This window comes from Oncorhynchus masou, chromosome 32 (assembly GCF_036934945.1).
Source record: "Oncorhynchus masou masou isolate Uvic2021 chromosome 32, UVic_Omas_1.1, whole genome shotgun sequence".
NCBI classification, from domain to species: domain Eukaryota; kingdom Metazoa; phylum Chordata; class Actinopteri; order Salmoniformes; family Salmonidae; genus Oncorhynchus; species Oncorhynchus masou.
This window is the reverse complement of record NC_088243.1, coordinates 441,434-459,462: the sequence shown is the minus strand read 5'-3', so window position 1 is coordinate 459,462 and position 18,029 is coordinate 441,434. Positions and strand designations below refer to the sequence as shown.

The 18,029-nt window shown below is 48.2% G+C and overlaps 1 pseudogene; it reads left to right on the top strand.

Annotated features, from left to right (window-relative positions):
• Positions 1-18,029, top strand: part of LOC135525436 (vam6/Vps39-like protein) — a 44,750-nt pseudogene that overhangs the window by 4,393 nt on the left and 22,328 nt on the right.

Sequence of the window (18,029 nt, the reverse complement as noted above, 5' to 3'; positions counted from 1 at the left end):
AGGGCCCTGTCTATTTGTATGTGAACGTTTGACATCTGCAAGCATAGTTTCCAGCGTCATTGTGTTTTTTTATTTTGTTCCTCATTCCGTAGCAGGTGTTTTAAAACAAGGAAACATATCCTATCTCTCTCTCTCCTTCTTCCTCGTAGGTACCAACAGGTTTGAGGTAACTCTGGAGAAGTCCAACAAGAACTTCTCAAAGAAGATCCAGCAGGTATATTAGTCAGAGTGTCTGTCATAGTTGAAGTGTACGTACCTATGATGAAAATTACAGGCCTCTCTCATCTTTTTAAGTGGGAGAACTTGCACAATTGGTGGCTGACTAAATACTTTTTTTGCCCCACTGTATATTAGTCAGAGTGAGACTTCACATTCTGTTGATGTGACGGTCATTTAATTATTTTTTTAAACGAGGGATGTCCGATTTAAATAAATATAGTAGACACTCCATTGTCCTAGCCTGGTTCAGTTGCTGCCATTTGTCAAGCCAAACGTGGCATGACAATGACCGACAAGGATTTGGTGTGTGTTTCGCGTCATGTGCTAGCTTAGCCCCCATTAGCTTCCCCTGCTCTCTGTATGCGTACAATACAGTTCATACCACAGCTCCAACACGTGACCACTCGAATGACAACAACAACAACAACAAGGATCCTCCTCGATAGCGCAATTGGCATTTCAAGTTCTGGAAAGAGTTTACGGGCCTGTCCTTATGTCCGGCACTTATTCTACCGTTGCCCTGCTGTCAACATAGACTTGAAATCACTGGCCACTTTAATAAATGGATCACTAGTCACTTTAATAATGTTTACGTATATATGCTTTACTCATCTCATATGTATATTCTGTTCTACTGTATTTTAGTCAATGCCACTCAGACGTTGCTCAATCTAATATTTATATATTTCTTAATTCCGTTCTTCTACTTTCAGATTTGTGTGTATTGTTAGATATCACTGCACTGGTGGGAGCTAGGAACACAAGCATTTCACTACGCCCGCAATAACATCTGTTAAAGATGTGTATGTGACCAATAAGATTTGATTTTGAAGTTCAAAACCTTCCTTGTCTCTCCTTCTCACAGCTGTTTGTTGTGTCACAGTACAAGATCCTCGTCAGTCTGCTAGGTAGGAGAAACATATACTCTCTTCAGTAAACAAGCCTGTTGTTGTTTACTTGGACGTGAGGGTTGTTAATCTCAGTAAATCCATAGCTCCTATGTTTTTTCAAATTGTGTGTGTGTGTGTGTGTGTGCGCGCGCACACACCGGTTTCTCCCCACCTACAGAGAACAACATCCATGTCCACGACCTCTTGACCTTCCAGCAGATTACTGTGGTTTCCAAGGCCAGAGGGGCAACGCTCTTCGCCTGTGACCTGCAGGTGAGATGACGACACAGTTTGTGAATGTGTTTTTTTTTTATGTGAATCAGTGGTGTCTATTTTATCTGTAGCTCCTGTAAAATCTGTTTCCAAAAATGATCTTCTTCTTTGTTGCAGCAGTCCCCCTCGGGAGAAGCCCAGCTGAGGATGTGTGTTGCTGTGAAGAAGAAGCTTCAGCTGTACTACTGGAAGGACAGGGAGTTCTACGAGCTACAGGTGAGACGGGGAGTTCTACGAGCTACAGGTGAGACGGGGAGTTCTACGAGCTACAGGTGAGACGGGGAGTTCTACGAGCTACAGGTGAGACAGGGAGTTCTATGAGCTACAGGTGAGACGGAGTTCTGCGAGATACAGGGGAGACGGGGAGTTCTGCGAGATACAGGGGGGAGACGGGGAGCTCTGCGAGATACAGGGGGAGACGGGGAGCTCTGCGAGATACAGGGGAGACGGGGAGCTCTGCGAGATACAGGGGAGAGACGGGGAGCTCTGCGAGATACAGGTGAGACGGAGTTCTGCGAGATACAGGGGAGACGGGGAGCTCTGCGAGATACAGGGGAGACGGGGAGCTCTGCGAGATACAGGGGAGACGGGGAGCTCTGCGAGATACAGGGGGAGACGGGAGCTCTGCGAGATACAGGGGGAGACGGGGAGCTCTGCGAGATACAGGGGGAGACGGGGAGCTCTGCGAGATACAGGGGGAGACGGGGAGCTCTGCGAGATACAGGGGGAGACGGGGGCTCTGCGAGATACAGGGGGGAGACGGGGAGCTCTGCGAGATACAGGGGGGAGACGGGGAGCTCTGCGAGATACAGGGGGGAGACGGGGAGTTTGTTGCAGCAGTCCCCCTCGGGAGAAGCCCAGCTGAGGATGTGTGTTGCTGTGAAGAAGAAGCTTCAGCTGTACTACTGGAAGGACAGGGAGTTCTACGAGCTACAGGTGAGACGGGGAGTTCTACGAGCTACAGGTGAGACGGGGAGTTCTACGAGCTACAGGTGAGACGGGGAGTTCTACGAGCTACAGGTGAGACGGGGAGTTCTACGAGCTACAGGTGAGACGGGGAGTTCTACGAGCTACAGGTGAGACGGGGAGTTCTACGAGCTACAGGTGAGACGGGGAGTTCTACGAGCTACAGGTGAGACGGGGAGTTCTACGAGCTACAGGTGAGACGGGGAGTTCTGCGAGCTACAGGTGAGACGGGGAGTTCTGCGAGCTACAGGGGAGACGGGGAGTTCTGCGAGCTACAGGGGAGACGGGGAGTTCTGCGAGCTACAGGGGAGACGGGGAGTTCTATGAGCTACAGGTGAGACGGAGTTCTGCGAGATACAGGGGAGACGGGGAGTTCTGCGAGATACAGGGGGGAGACGGGGAGCTCTGCGAGATACAGGGGGGAGACGGGGAGCTCTGCGAGATACAGGGGAGACGGGGAGCTCTGCGAGATACAGGGAGAGACGGGGAGCTCTGCGAGATACAGGGGGGAGACGGGGAGCTCTGCGAGATACAGGGGAGAGACGGGGAGCTCTGCGAGATACAGGGGGGAGACGGGGAGTTCTACGAGCTACAGGTGAGACGGGGAGTTCTACGAGCTACAGGTGAGACGGGAGTTCTACGAGCTACAGGTGAGACGGGGAGTTCTACGAGCTACAGGTGAGACGGGGAGTTCTGCGAGATACAGGGGAGACTGGGAGCTCTGCGAGATACAGGGGGAGACGGGGAGCTCTGCGAGATACAGGGGGAGACGGGGGCTCTGCGAGATACAGGGGGAGACGGGGAGCTCTGCGAGATACAGGGGAGACGGGGAGCTCTGCGAGATACAGGGGGAGACGGGGAGCTCTGCGAGATACAGGGGAGACGGGGGCTCTGCGAGATACAGGGGGAGACGGGGAGCTCTGCGAGATACAGGGGGAGACGGGGGCTCTGCGAGATACAGGGGGAGACGGGGAGCTCTGCGAGATACAGGGGGAGAGACGGGGGCTCTGCGAGATACAGGGGGAGACGGGGAGCTCTGCGAGATACAGGGGGAGACGGGGAGCTCTGCGAGATACAGGGGGAGACGGGGAGCTCTGCGAGATACAGGGGGAGACGGGGAGCTCTGCGAGATACAGGGGAGACGGGGAGCTCTGCGAGATACAGGGGGAGACGGGGAGCTCTGCGAGATACAGGGGGAGACGGGGAGCTCTGCGAGATACAGGGGGAGACGGGGAGCTCTGCGAGATACAGGGGAGACGGGGAGCTCTGCGAGATACAGGGGGGAGACGGGGAGCTCTGCGAGATACAGGGGGGAGACGGGGAGCTCTGCGAGATACAGGGGGGAGACGGGGAGCTCTGCGAGATACAGGGGGGAGACGGGGAGCTCTGCGAGATACAGGGGGGAGACGGGGAGTTCTGCGAGATACAGGGGAGACGGGGAGCTCTGCGAGATACAGGGGGAGACGGGGGCTCTGCGAGATACAGGGGGGAGACGGGGAGCTCTGCGAGATACAGGGGGGAGACGGGGAGTTCTGAGAGATACAGGGGAGACGGGGAGACCTGCGAGATACAGGTGAGGGGGGGGGAGTGGACTGCTATAATGGCAGGATAAACAAACCTCGTTCAGAGGGATATTGTTAACCAAAAGGAATGAACCTTATTAGTGTTGTGTTTGTTTGTCTGTCAGGGGGACTTTGCTGCTCCAGACATCCCGAAGTCCATGGCCTGGTGTCAGAACTCCATCTGTGTGGGCTTCAAGAGAGACTACTACCTCATCCAGGTCAGTGGGGCACAAAACAGGAAACACTGGATTTCATGTTTTACAGCAGACCGAATGAAGTTCAATGAAGCGTATGAACCACCAACGTTCCTCCTGTTTTCCTTCAGACTCTCCTGGGTTGTGTTCAGTAGTGAGTTTTTTTTTGGTCCTTTTTATACCATTTGGTGCCTTATGATCTCTCTCTCTCTGTCTCTCTCTGTCTCTCTCTCTCTCTCTCTCTCTCTCTCTCTCTCTCTCTCTGTCTGTCCTCCAGATGGATGGTCGTGGTTCCATCAAGGAGCTCTTCCCCACGGGGAAGCAGCTGGAGCCCCTGGTGGCCCCCCTGGCTGATGGGAAGGTGGCGGTGGGCCAGGATGACCTCACGGTGGTGCTCAACGAGGAGGGGGTCTGCACTCAGAAGTATGTTCTCAACTGGACCGACATCCCCATCGCAATGGGTACGAACACGAGCTCCTTTTTGTTTGTGTAATATCCTGTCCCAAATGGCACCCTATTCCCTAAATATGGGCCCATGTGGCCTGGTCAAAAGTAGGGCACTACCCTATGTGGCCTGGTCAACAGTAGGGCACTACCCTATGTGGCCTGGTCAAAAGTAGGGCACTACCCTATGTGGCCTGGTCAAAAGTAGGGCACTACCCTATGTGGCCTGGTCAAAAGTAGGGCACTACCCTATGTGGCCTGGTCAAAAGTAGGGCACTACCCTATGTGGCCTGGTCAACAGTAGGGCACTACCCTATGTGGCCTGGTCAAAAGTAGGGCACTACCCTATGTGGCCTGGTCAAAAGTAGGGCACTACCCTATGTGGCCTGGTCAAAAGTATGGCACTACCCTATGTGGCCTGGTCAAAAGTAGGGCACTACCCTATGTGGCCTGGTCAAAAGTAGGGCACTACCCTATGTGGCCTGGTCAAAAGTAGGGCACAACATCAAATCAAAGTTTATTTGTCACGTAGGAATACAACAGGGGTAGTAGACCTCACAGTGAAATGCCGAATACAACAGGTGTAGTAGACCTTACAGTGAAATGCCGAATACAACAGGTGTAGTAGACCTTACAGTGAAATGCCGAATACAACAGGTGTAGTAGACCTCACAGTGAAATGCCGAATACAACAGGTGTAGTAGACCTTACAGTGAAATGCCGAATACAACAGGTGTAGTAGACCTTACAGTGAAATGCCGAATACAACAGGTGTAGTAGACCTCACAGTGAAATGCCGAATACAACAGGTGTAGTAGACCTCACAGTGAAATGCTGAATACAACAGGTGTAGTAGACCTTACAGTGAAATGCCGAATACAACAGGTGTAGTAGACCTCACAGTGAAATGCTGAATACAACAGGTGTAGTAGACCTCACAGTGAAATGCCGAATACAACAGGTGTAGTAGACCTCACAGTGAAATGCTGAATACAACAGGTGTAGTAGACCTCACAGTGAAATGCCGAATACAACAGGTGTAGTAGACCTCACAGTGAAATGCCGAATACAACAGGTGTAGTAGACCTCACAGTGAAATGCTGAATACAACAGGTGTATTAGACCTTACAGTGAAATGCCGAATACAACAGGTGTAGTAGACCTTACAGTGAAATGCCGAATACAACAGGTGTAGTAGACCTTACAGTGAAATGCCGAATACAACAGGTGTAGTAGACCTCACAGTGAAATGCTGAATACAACAGGTGTATTAGACCTTACAGTGAAATGCTGAATACAACAGGTGTAGTAGACCTCACAGTGAAATGCTGAATACAACAGGTGTAGTACACCTTACAGTGAAATGCTGAATACAACAGGTGTAGGTAGACCTCACAGTGAAATGCCGAATACAACAGGTGTAGTAGACCTTACAGTGAAATGCCGAATACAACAGGTGTAGTAGACCTTACAGTGAAATGCCGAATACAACAGGTGTAGTAGACCTCACAGTGAAATGCTGAATACAACAGGTGTAGTAGACCTTACAGTGAAATGCCGAATACAACAGGTGTAGTAGACCTCACAGTGAAATGCTGAATACAACAGGTGTAGTAGACCTCACAGTGAAATGCTGAATACAACAGGTGTAGTAGACCTCACAGTGAAATGCTGAATACAACAGGTGTAGTAGACCACAGTGAAATGCTGAATACAACAGGTGTAGTAGACCTTACAGTGAAATGCTGAATACAACAGGTGTAGTAGACCTCACAGTGAAATGCTGAATACAACAGGTGTAGTAGACCTCACAGTGAAATGCTGAATACAACAGGTGTAGTAGACCTCACAGTGAAATGCTGAATACAACAGGTGTAGTAGACCTCACAGTGAAATAGGGCCCTGGGGGAGACACATACAAATAGACAGGGCTCTGGGGGGCATCAAATTAAATGTTATTGTCACATACACATACAGTGGGGCAAAAAAGTATTTAGTCAGCCACCAATTGTGCAAGGTCTCCCACTTAAAAAGATGAGAGAAGCCTGTAATTTTCATCATAGGTACACTTCAACTATGACAGACAAAATGAGGAAAAAAATCCAGAAAATCACTGTAGGATTTTTAATGAATTTATTTACAAATTATGGTGGAAAATAAGTATTTGGTCAATAACAAAAGTTTATCTCAATACTTTGTTATATACCCTTTGTTGGCAATGACAGAGGTCAAATGTCTTCACAAGGTTTTCACACACTGTTGCTGGTATTTTGGCCCATTCCTCCATGCAGATCTCCTCTAGAGCAGTGATGTTTTGGGGCTGTTGCAGGGCAACACGGACTTTCAACTCCCTCCAAAGATTTTCTATGGGGTTGAGATCTGAAGACTGGCTAGGCCACTCCAGGACCTTGAAATGCTTCTTACGAAGCCACTCCTTCGTTGCCCGGGATCATTGTCATGCTGAAAGACCCAGCCACGTTTCATCTTCAATGCCCTTGCTGATGTAAGGAGGTTTTCACTCAAAATCTCACGATACATGGCCCCATTCATTCTTTCCTTTACAAGGATCAGTCGTCTTGGTCCCTTAGCAGAAAAACAGCCCCAAAGCATGATGTTTCCACCCCCATGTTATTTGGATGCAACTCAGCATTCTTTGTCCTCCAAACACGACGAGTTGAGTTTTTACCAAAAAGTTATATTTTGGTTTCATCTGACCATATGACATTCTCCCAATCTTCTTCTGGATCATCCAAATGCTCTCTAGCAAACTTCAGACGGGCCTGGACATGTACTGGCTTAAGCAGGGGGACACGTCTGGCACTGCAGGATTTTTGCCAATTTTAACCGCACCCTTGTTTGTGTACATGGATTTTATAATGTCATATATTTTCTCCCCTTTCACCACTTTCCATCAAGACCCTCATGCCAAATTGAGTCTAAATTAACAAAGCATGAGAAGGCTTTGCCTTGGTTTTGATTTGGTTGTCATTTAGGATGTACAGGGTGAATATGTGGTCTGTTGTACGGAAATGTGTTAAAAAGCCAATTTGACATTTGCTCAGAACATTTTCTCTCAGAATGAATGAGTCTCTCTCTCTCTCTCTCTCTCAGAGCAACAGCCCCTCTACATCAGCTCTCTCTCTGTCTCGGTCTCTCTGTGTCTCTCTGTCTGTCTCTGTTTTTCTCTTTCTCTCTCAGAACATCAGTCCCCCTACAACATGTCTCTCTCTCAGAGCAACAGCCCCTCTACATCATGTCTCTCTCTGTCTCTGTCTGTCTCTGTTTTTCTCTGTCTCCCTCTTTCTGTCTCTCTCTCAGAACATCAGTCCCCCTACAACATGTCTCTCTCAGAGCAACAGCTCCTCTACATCATGTCTGTGTTTCTCTCTCTCTCTCTCTCTCTCTCTCTCTCTCTCTGTCTCTCTGTCTCTCTGTCTCTCTGTCTCTCTGTCTCTCTGTCTCTCTGTCTCTCTGTGTCTCTGTGTCTCTCTCTGTCTCTCTCTGTCTCTCTCTGTCTCTCTCTGTCTCTCTCTGTCTCTCTCTGTCTCTCTCTGTCTCTCTCCGTCTCTCTCTGTCTCTCTCTCAGAGCAACAGCCCCTCTACATCATGTCTGTGTCTCAGAACATCAGTCCCTCTACATCATCTCTGTGTCTCTGTGTCTCTCTCTCAGAGCAACAGCCCCTCTACATCATGTCTGTGTCTCAGAACATCAGTCCCCCTACATCATCTCTGTGTCTCTCTCTCAGATCATCAGTCCCCCTACATCATGTCTCTCTGTCTGTGTCTCTCTCTCAGAACATCAGTCCCCCTACATCATAGCTGTCCTGCCTCGCTATGTGGAGATCAGGACCTTTGAACCCAGACTGCTGGTCCAGAGTGTGGAGCTGCAGAGACCACGATTCATCACCTCAGCTGGGTGATTATGCAATCACACTATACAGATCAGAGCGTCTCAGAGTAGGAGAGATCATTTAGGATCTATTCATATAGTCTGATTTCAATATGATCTGGGATCTATACATGTGGCCTGACTCGATATGATCTGAGATCAACACATGTAGCCTGACTCGATATGATCTGGGATCTATACATATAGCCTGACTCGATATGATCTGGGATCTATACATATAGCCTGACTCGATATGATCTGGGATCTATACATATAGCCTGACTCGATATGATCTGGGATCTATACATATAGCCTGACTCGATATGATCTGGGATCTATACATATAGTCTGACTCGATATGATCTGGGATCAACACATGTAGCCTGACTCGATATGATCTGGGATCTATACATATAGCCTGACTTGATATGATCTGGGATCTATACATATAGCCTGACTCGATATGATCTGAGATCAACACATGTAGTCTGACTCGATATGATCTGGGATCTATACATATAGCCTGACTCGATATGATCTGAGATCAACACATGTAGCCTGACTCGATATGATCTGGGATCAACACATGTAGCCTAACTCGATATGATCTGGGATCTATACATATAGCCTGACTCGATATGATCTGAGATCAACACATGTAGTCTGACTCGATATGATCTGGGATCTATACATATAGCCTGACTCGATATGATCTGAGATCAACACATGTAGTCTGACTCGATATGATCTGGGATCTATACATATAGCCTGACTCGATATGATCTGAGATCAACACATGTAGCCTAACTCGATATGATCTGGGATCTATACATATAGCCTGACTTGATATGATCTGGGATCTATACATATAGCCTGACTCGATATGATCTGGGATCTATACATATAGCCTGACTCGATATGATCTGGGATCTATACATATAGCCTGACTCGATATGATCTGGGATCTATACATATAGTCTGACTCAATATGATCTGGGATCTATACATATAGCCTGACTCGATATGATCTGGGATCTATACATATAGCCTGACTCGATATGATCTGGGATCTATACACATGTAGCCTGACTCGATATGATCTGGGATCTATACATATAGCCTGACTCGATATGATCTGAGATCAACACATGTAGCCTGACTCGATATGATCTGGGATCTATACATATATTCTTGACTCGACTGATCCTAGATCAACACTCTGAGACTCAGAGACTCTGTGGATCTCAGCCCAGATATTGACCTCTACCGCTCGAATATCTTCCCGGGTCATCAGAATCCTCTCCGGTGATGTTTTGAAACGAGGAACACAAGCCAGCTGGTTTTTCCCAGTGAACCAACGGAAATGGAAACCAGAGTTACTCAGATCAGATGTCCCGCTGTGATTAGTTTTAGTTCTGGTTGAAATAAAGAACTATCATTTAAATATAGCTTCAATTAAATTCAATTTAATTAAACAGACTCTGTGATGTATTCCACAGAGAACGTCTCTCTGTCAACCGTCACACACTGTTGTAATGAATAACTCTCTCTCCCTTGTTGGTCTCTCTGTCTCTCTGTCTCTCTGTCTCTCTGTGTCTCTGTCTCTGTCAACCGTCACACACTGTTGTAATGAATAACTATCGCTCCCTTGTTGTTCTCTGTGTCTCTCTCTCTCTCTCTCTCTCTCTCTGTGTCTCTCTCTCTCTCTGTGTCTCTCTCTCTCTCTGTGTCTCTCTCTCTCTCTGTGTCTCTCTCTCTCTCTGTGTCTCTCTCTCTCTCTGTGTCTCTCTCTCTCTCTGTGTCTCTCTCTCTCTCTGTGTCTCTCTCTCTCTGTGTCTCTCTCTGTGTCTCTCTCTCTCTCTGTGTCTCTCTCTCTCTGTGTCTCTCTCTCTCTCTGTGTCTCTCTCTCTGTCTCTCTCTCTCTCTGTGTCTCTCTCTCTCTCTGTGTCTCTCTCTGTGTGTCTCTCTCTCTGTGTCTCTCTCTGTGTCAGGCCCAATATAGTGTACGTTGCCAGCAACCATTTTGTCTGGCGCCTGGTGCCTGTGTCCATCGCCAGTCAGATCAGACAGTTACTCCAGGACAAGCAGTTTGAACTGGCCCTGCAACTGGCGGTGAGTAGGATGACAAAGACGCGCGGATACATCTAGGATAACACTAAGTTTTATAAATGGTGCACCCGTTCTCTGCCAGTCACGTCCTGTTAAAGGTTCCCAAAGCGCACAAACACATCCCTGGGCCGCTCCTCTGTTCTGTTTCGCTGCAGTTAGCGACTGGAGCGAGCTGCAACAAACACACTCAAACTGGACAGTTTTGTCTCAATCTCTTCATTCAAAGACTCAATCATGGACTCTCTTACTGACAGCTTTGTCTCAATCTCCTTCTTTGATTTGCAGAATATGAAGGATGATGTGGAAGGCGATAAGCGACAGCAGATTCACCACATCCAGAATCTCTATGCCTTCAATCTGTTCTGTCAGAAGAGGTTTGATGACTCCATGCAGGTGTTCGCTAAGCTCGGCACAGGTGAGGTTTTTAACGGCCGTCGTCCGAGAGGGGAGGGGGTTTGGCCGCGGTGTGAAGTGAAATTGATTATCAGGCCAATCAGAACCTTTAGGGTCCTGGTCAACAGTAGTGTACTATATAGGGGATAGGGCCCTGGTCAACAGTAGTGTACTATATAGGGGATAGGGCCCTGGTCAACGTAGTGTTCTATATAGGGAATAGGGCCCTGGTCAACAGTAGTGTTCTATATAGGGAATAGGGCTCTGGTCAACAGTAGTGTACTATATAGGGGATAGGGCCCTGGTCAACGTAGTGTTCTATATAGGGAATAGGGCTCTGGTCAACAGTAGTGTTCTATATAGGGAATAGGGCTCTGGTCAACAGTAGTGTACTATATAGGGGATAGGGCCCTGGTCAACGTAGTGTTCTATATAGGGAATAGGGCCCTGGTCAACAGTAGTGTTCTATATAGGGGATAGGGCCCTGGTCAACAGTAGTGTTCTATATAGGGGATAGGGCCCTGGTCAACAGTAGTGTTCTATATAGGGGATAGGGCCCTGGTCAACAGTAGTGTACTATATAGGGAATAGGGCTCTGGTCAACAGTAGTGTTCTATATAGGGAATAGGGTCCTGGTCAACAGTAGTGTACTATATAGGGGATAGGGCCCTGGTCAACAGTAGTGTTCTATATAGGGAATAGGGCCCTGGTCAACAGTAGTGTTCTATATAGGGAATAGGGCCCTGGTCAACAGTAGTGTTCTATATAGGGGATAGGGCTCTGGTCAACAGTAGTGTACTATATGGGGAATAGGGCCCTGGTCAACAGTAGTGTTCTATATAGGGGATAGGGCCCTGGTCAACAGTAGTGTTCTATATAGGGAATAGGGTCCTGGTCAACAGTAGTGTTCTATATAGGGAATATGGCCCTGGTCAACAGTAGTGTACTATATAGGGAATAGGGCCCTGGTCAACAGTAGTGTACTATATAGGGAATAGGGCTCTGGTCAACAGTAGTGTACTATATAGGGAATAGGGCCCTGGTCAACAGTAGTGTTCTATATAGGGAATAGGGCCCTGGTCAACAGTAGTGTTCTATATAGGGGATAGGGCTTTGGTCAACAGTAGTGTACTATATAGGGGATAGGGCCCTGGTCAACAGTAGTGTACTATATAGGGGATAGGGCCCTGGTCAACAGTAGTGTTCTATATAGGGAATAGGGCCCTGGTCAACATAGTGTACTATATAGGGCTCTGGTCAACATAGTGTACTATATAGGGATAGGGCTCTGGTCAACAGTAGTGTACTATATAGGGAATAGGGCCCTTGTCAACAGTAGTGTACTATATAGGGAATAGGGCCCTGCTCAACAGTAGTGTACTATATAGGGAATAGGGCCCTGGTCAACAGTAGTGTTCTATATAGGGAATAGGGCCCTGGTCAACAGTAGTGTACTATATAGGGAATAGGGCCCTGGTCAACAGTAGTGTACTATATAGGGGATAGGGCCCTGGTCAACAGTAGTGTACTATATAGGGGATAGGGCCCTGGTCAACAGTAGTGTACTATATAGGGGATAGGGCCCTGGTCAACAGTAGTGTACTATATAGGGGATAGGGCCCTGGTCAACAGTAGTGTACTATATAGGGGATAGGGCTTTGGTCAACAGTAGTGTACTATATAGGGGATAGGGCCCTGGTCAACAGTAGTGTACTATATAGGGGATAGGGCCCTGGTCAACAGTAGTGTTCTATATAGGGAATAGGGCCCTGGTCAACATAGTGTACTATATAGGGCTCTGGTCAACATAGTGTACTATATAGGGATAGGGCTCTGGTCAACAGTAGTGTACTATATAGGGAATAGGGCCCTTGTCAACAGTAGTGTACTATATAGGGAATAGGGCCCTGCTCAACAGTAGTGTACTATATAGGGAATAGGGCCCTGGTCAACAGTAGTGTTCTATATAGGGAATAGGGCCCTGGTCAACAGTAGTGTACTATATAGGGAATAGGGCCCTGGTCAACAGTAGTGTACTATATAGGGGATAGGGCCCTGGTCAACAGTAGTGTACTATATAGGGGATAGGGCCCTGGTCAACAGTAGTGTACTATATAGGGGATAGGGCCCTGGTCAACAGTAGTGTACTATATAGGGGATAGGGCCCTGGTCAACAGTAGTGTACTATATAGGGAATAGGGCTATGGTCAACAGTAGTGTACTATATAGGGAATAGGGCCCTGGTCAACAGTAGTGTACTATATAGGGAATAGGGCTATGGTCAACAGTAGTGTAATATATAGGGCTCTGGTCAACAGTAGTGTACTATATAGGGAATAGGGCCCTGGTCAACAGTAGTGTTCTATATAGAGAATAGGGCTCTGGTCAACAGTAGTGTACTATATAGGGAATAGGGCCCTGGTCAACAGTAGTGTTCTATATAGGGAATAGGGCACTGGTCAACAGTAGTGTTCTATATAGGGCCCTGGTCAACAGTAGTGTTCTATATAGGGAATAGGGCCCTGGTCAACAGTAGTGTACTATATAGGGAATAGGGCTCTGGTCAACAGTAGTGTACTATATAGGGGATAGGGCTCTGGTCAACAGTAGTGTACTATATAGGGAATAGGGCCCTGGTCAACAGTAGTGTTCTATATAGGGCCCTGGTCAACAGTAGTGTTCTATATAGGGAATAGGGCCCTGGTCAACAGTAGTGTACTATATAGGGAATAGGGCTCTGGTCAACAGTAGTGTACTATATAGGGGATAGGGCCCTGGTCAACAGTAGTGTACTATATAGGGAATAGGGCTATGGTCAACAGTAGTGTAATATATAGGGAATAGGGCTCTGGTCAACAGTAGTGTACTATATAGGGAATAGGGCCCTGGTCAACAGTAGTGTTCTATATAGGGAATAGGGCCCTGGTCAACATAGTGTACTATATAGGGGATAGGGCTCTGGTCAACAGTAGTGTTCTATATAGGGAATAGGGCTCTGGTCAACAGTAGTGTTCTATATAGGGAATAGGGCCCTGGTCAACAGTAGTGTTCTATATAGGGAATAGGGCTCTGGTCAACAGTAGTGTACTATATAGGGGATAGGGCTCTGGTCAACAGTAGTGTACTATATAGGGAATAGGGCCCTGGTCAACAGTAGTGTTCTATATAGGGAATAGGGCTCTGGTCAACAGTAGTGTACTATATAGGGGATAGGGCTCTGGTCAACAGTAGTGTACTATATAGGGGATAGGGCTCTGGTCAACAGTAGTGTTCTATATAGGGGATAGGGCTCTGGTCAACAGTAGTGTACTATATAGGGGATAGGGCTCTGGTCAACAGTAGTGTACTATATAGGGAATAGGGCCCTGGTCAACAGTAGTGTTCTATATAGGGAATAGGGCCCTGGTCAACAGTAGTGTTCTATATAGGGGATATGGCCCTGGTCAACAGTAGTGTTCTATATAGGGGATAGGGCTCTGGTCAACAGTAGTGTACTATATAGGGGATAGGGCCTGGGTCAACAGTAGTGTTCTATATAGGGTCCTGGTCAACAGTAGTGTACTATATAGGGGATGGGGCCCTGGTCAACATAGTGTACTATATAGGGGATGGGGCTCTGGTCAACAGTAGTGTACTATATAGGGGATAGGGCTCTGGTCAACAGTAGTGTACTATATAGGGAATAGGGCCCTGGTCAACAGTAGTGTTCTATATAGGGTCCTGGTCAACGTAGTGTACTATATAGGGGATAGGGCCCTGGTCAACAGTAGTGTTCTATATAGGGGATAGGGCCCTGGTCAACAGTAGTGTACTATATAGGGGATAGGGCCCTGGTCAACAGTAGTGTTCTATATAGGGGATAGGGCCCTGGTCAACAATAGTGTTCTATATAGGGAATAGGGCTATGGTCAACAGTAGTGTACTATATAGGGAATAGGGCTATGGTCAACAGTAGTGTACTATATAGGGAATAGGGCTCTGGTCAACAGTAGTGTACTATATAGGGGATAGGGCCCTGGTCAACAGTAGTGTACTATATAGGGCCCTGGTCAACAGTAGTGTACTATATAGGGGATAGGACTCTGGTAAACAGTAGTATTCTATATAGGGAATAGGGCCCTGGTCAACAGTAGTGTACTATATAGGGAATAGGGCTCTGGTCAACAGTAGTGTTCTATATAGGGAATAGGGCCCTGGTCAACAGTAGTGTACTATATAGGGGATAGGACTCTGGTCAACAGTAGTGCACTATATAGGGAATAGGGCCCTGGTCAACAGTAGTGTACTATATAGGGGATAGGGCCCTGGTCAACAGTAGTGTTCTATATAGGGAATAGGGCCCTGGTCAACAGTAGTGTTCTATATAGGGCCCTGGTCAACAGTAGTGTACTATATAGGGAATAGGGCTCTGGTCAACAGTAGTGTACTATATAGGGAATAGGGCCCTGGTCAACAGTAGTGTACTATATAGGGGATAGGACTCTGGTCTAAAGTAGTGTACTATATAGGGGATAGGGCCCTGGTCAACAGTAGTGTACTATATAGGGGATAGGACTCTGGTCTAAAGTAGTATATAGGGCACTAACCATAGTAACTCTAAACCTCCCTCCAACAGATCCGACCCATGTGATTGGTCTGTATCCCGACCTGCTCCCCGCTGACTACCGTAAACAGCTGCACTACCCCAACCCCCTGCCCAGTCTGTCTGGAGCAGAACTGGAGAAGGCTCACCTGGCGCTCATAGACTACCTGACACAGGTGGGTGGGGGGGGGGGGTTGTAAACCAGCATGTAGTACTACCTAACACAGGGGGGTGGGGTTGTAAACCAGCGTGTAGTACTACCTGACACAGGTGGGGGGGGGGGGGGGGGGTTGTAAACCAGCATTTAGTACGACCTGACACAGGTGGGTGGGGGGGGTTGTAAACCAGCATTTAGTACTACCTGACACAGGTGGGTGGGGGGGGTTGTAAACCAGCATTTAGTACTACCTGACACAGGTGGGTGGGGGGGGGTTGTAAACCAGCATTTAGTACTACCTGACACAGGTGGGTGGGGGGGGTTGTAAACCAGCATGTAGTACTACCTGACACAGGTGGGGGGGGGGGGTTGTAAACCAGCATGTAGTACTACCTGACACAGGTGGGTGGGGGGGGTTGTAAACCAGCATTTAGTACGACCTGACACAGGTGGGTGGGGGGGGGTTGTAAACCAGCATTTAGTACGACCTGACACAGGTGGGTGGGGGGGGTTGTAAACCAGCATTTAGTACGACCTGACACAGGTGGGTGGGGGGGGGGTTGTAAACCAGCATTTAGTACGACCTGACACAGGTGGGTGGGGGGTTGTAAACCAGCATTTAGTACGACCTGACACAGGTGGGTGGGGGGGGTTGTAAACCAGCATGTAGTACGACCTGACACAGGTGGGTGGTGGGGGGGTTGTAAACCAGCATTTAGTACGACCTGACACAGGTGGGTGGGGGGGTTGTAAACCAGCATGTAGTACGACCTGACACAGGTGGGTGGTGGGGGGTTGTAAACCAGCATTTAGTACGACCTGACACAGGTGGGTGGGGGGGTTGTAAACCAGCATGTAGTACTTCCTGACACAGGTGGGTGGGGGGGGGGGGGGTTGTAAACCAGCATGTAGTACTACCTGACACAGGTGGGTGGGGGGGGGGGGGGGGTTGTAAACCAGCATTTAGTACTACCTGACACAGGTGGGTGGGGGGGGGGGTTGTAAACCAGCATTTAGTACTACCTGACACAGGTGGGTGGGGGGGTTGTAAACCAGCATGTAGTACTACCTGACACAGGTGGGTGGGGGGGGGTTGTAAACCAGCATGTAGTACGACCTGACACAGGTGGGTGGGGTGGGGGGGGGGGGTTGTAAACCAGCATTTAGTACTACCTGACACAGGTGGGTGGGGGGGGGTTGTAAACCAGCATTTAGTACTACCTGACACAGGTGGGTGGGGGGGGTTGTAAACCAGCATTTAGTACTACCTGACACAGGTGGGTGGGGGGGTTGTAAACCAGCATGTAGTACTACCTAACACAGGTGGGTGGGGGGGGGTTGTAAACCAGCATGTAGTACTACCTGACACAGGTGGGTGGGGGGTTGTAAACCAGCATGTAGTACTACCTGACACAGGTGGGTGGGGGGGGGTTGTAAACCAGCATGTAGTACTAACTGACACAGGTGGGTGGGGGGGGGTTGTAAACCAGCATGTAGTACTACCTGACACAGGTGGCTGGGGGGGATGTAGTAAACCAGCATGTAGTACTACCTAACACAGGTGGGTGGTGGGGGGGGGGTTGTAAACCAGCATTTAGTACGACCTGACACAGGTGGGTGGGGGGGGTTGTAAACCAGCATTTAGTACGACCTGACACAGGTGGGTGGGGGGGTTGTAAACCAGCATTTAGTACGACCTGACACAGTTGGGTGGGGGGGGTTGTAAACCAGCATGTAGTACTACCTGACACAGGTGGGTGGGGGGGGTTGTAAACCAGCATGTAGTACTACCTGACACAGGTGGGTGGGGGGGTTGTGTTATGTACCAGTAGCATCATACCCTGCTGGCTTGTCTCTGTGCTGTCTCAGGTGAATATTTATCCAGCAGCATAGCACCCTGCAGTCCACTGCTGGCTTGATTCATATCTTGATAATATTGTAGTTGGTTGCAGGGTGTTGTGCTGATGGACAGGGATTTGTCTGTTTGTAATCCTTTTGGTGGGCCGCCTAAGCACTTTTTTTGGGGGGGGGGGGTCGTCGAAGTCCAAACAGTGTAAAAAAAAAAAATCGTAATTTGTGATGGAAAAAACGCTTTCGGTGTAATCTAAAGTAATGGGCCAAATATTTATTTTTAAATCATCTTTGTTGGTTCTTAATCACCAAAATGAAAAATAGACAGTCGTCAGGGAGAATTTTAAAATTCCCAGTATAATGAATTTAACAGCGTTGATTTTAGTTAGGAATTTAGCTGTTGATTTTAGTTAGGAATTTAGCAGTGTTGATGTTGTGTTTGAGCAAGATAACACAGAATCATGATCCTTGGCAAAATGCATAGAATTTCAGGAAATGAC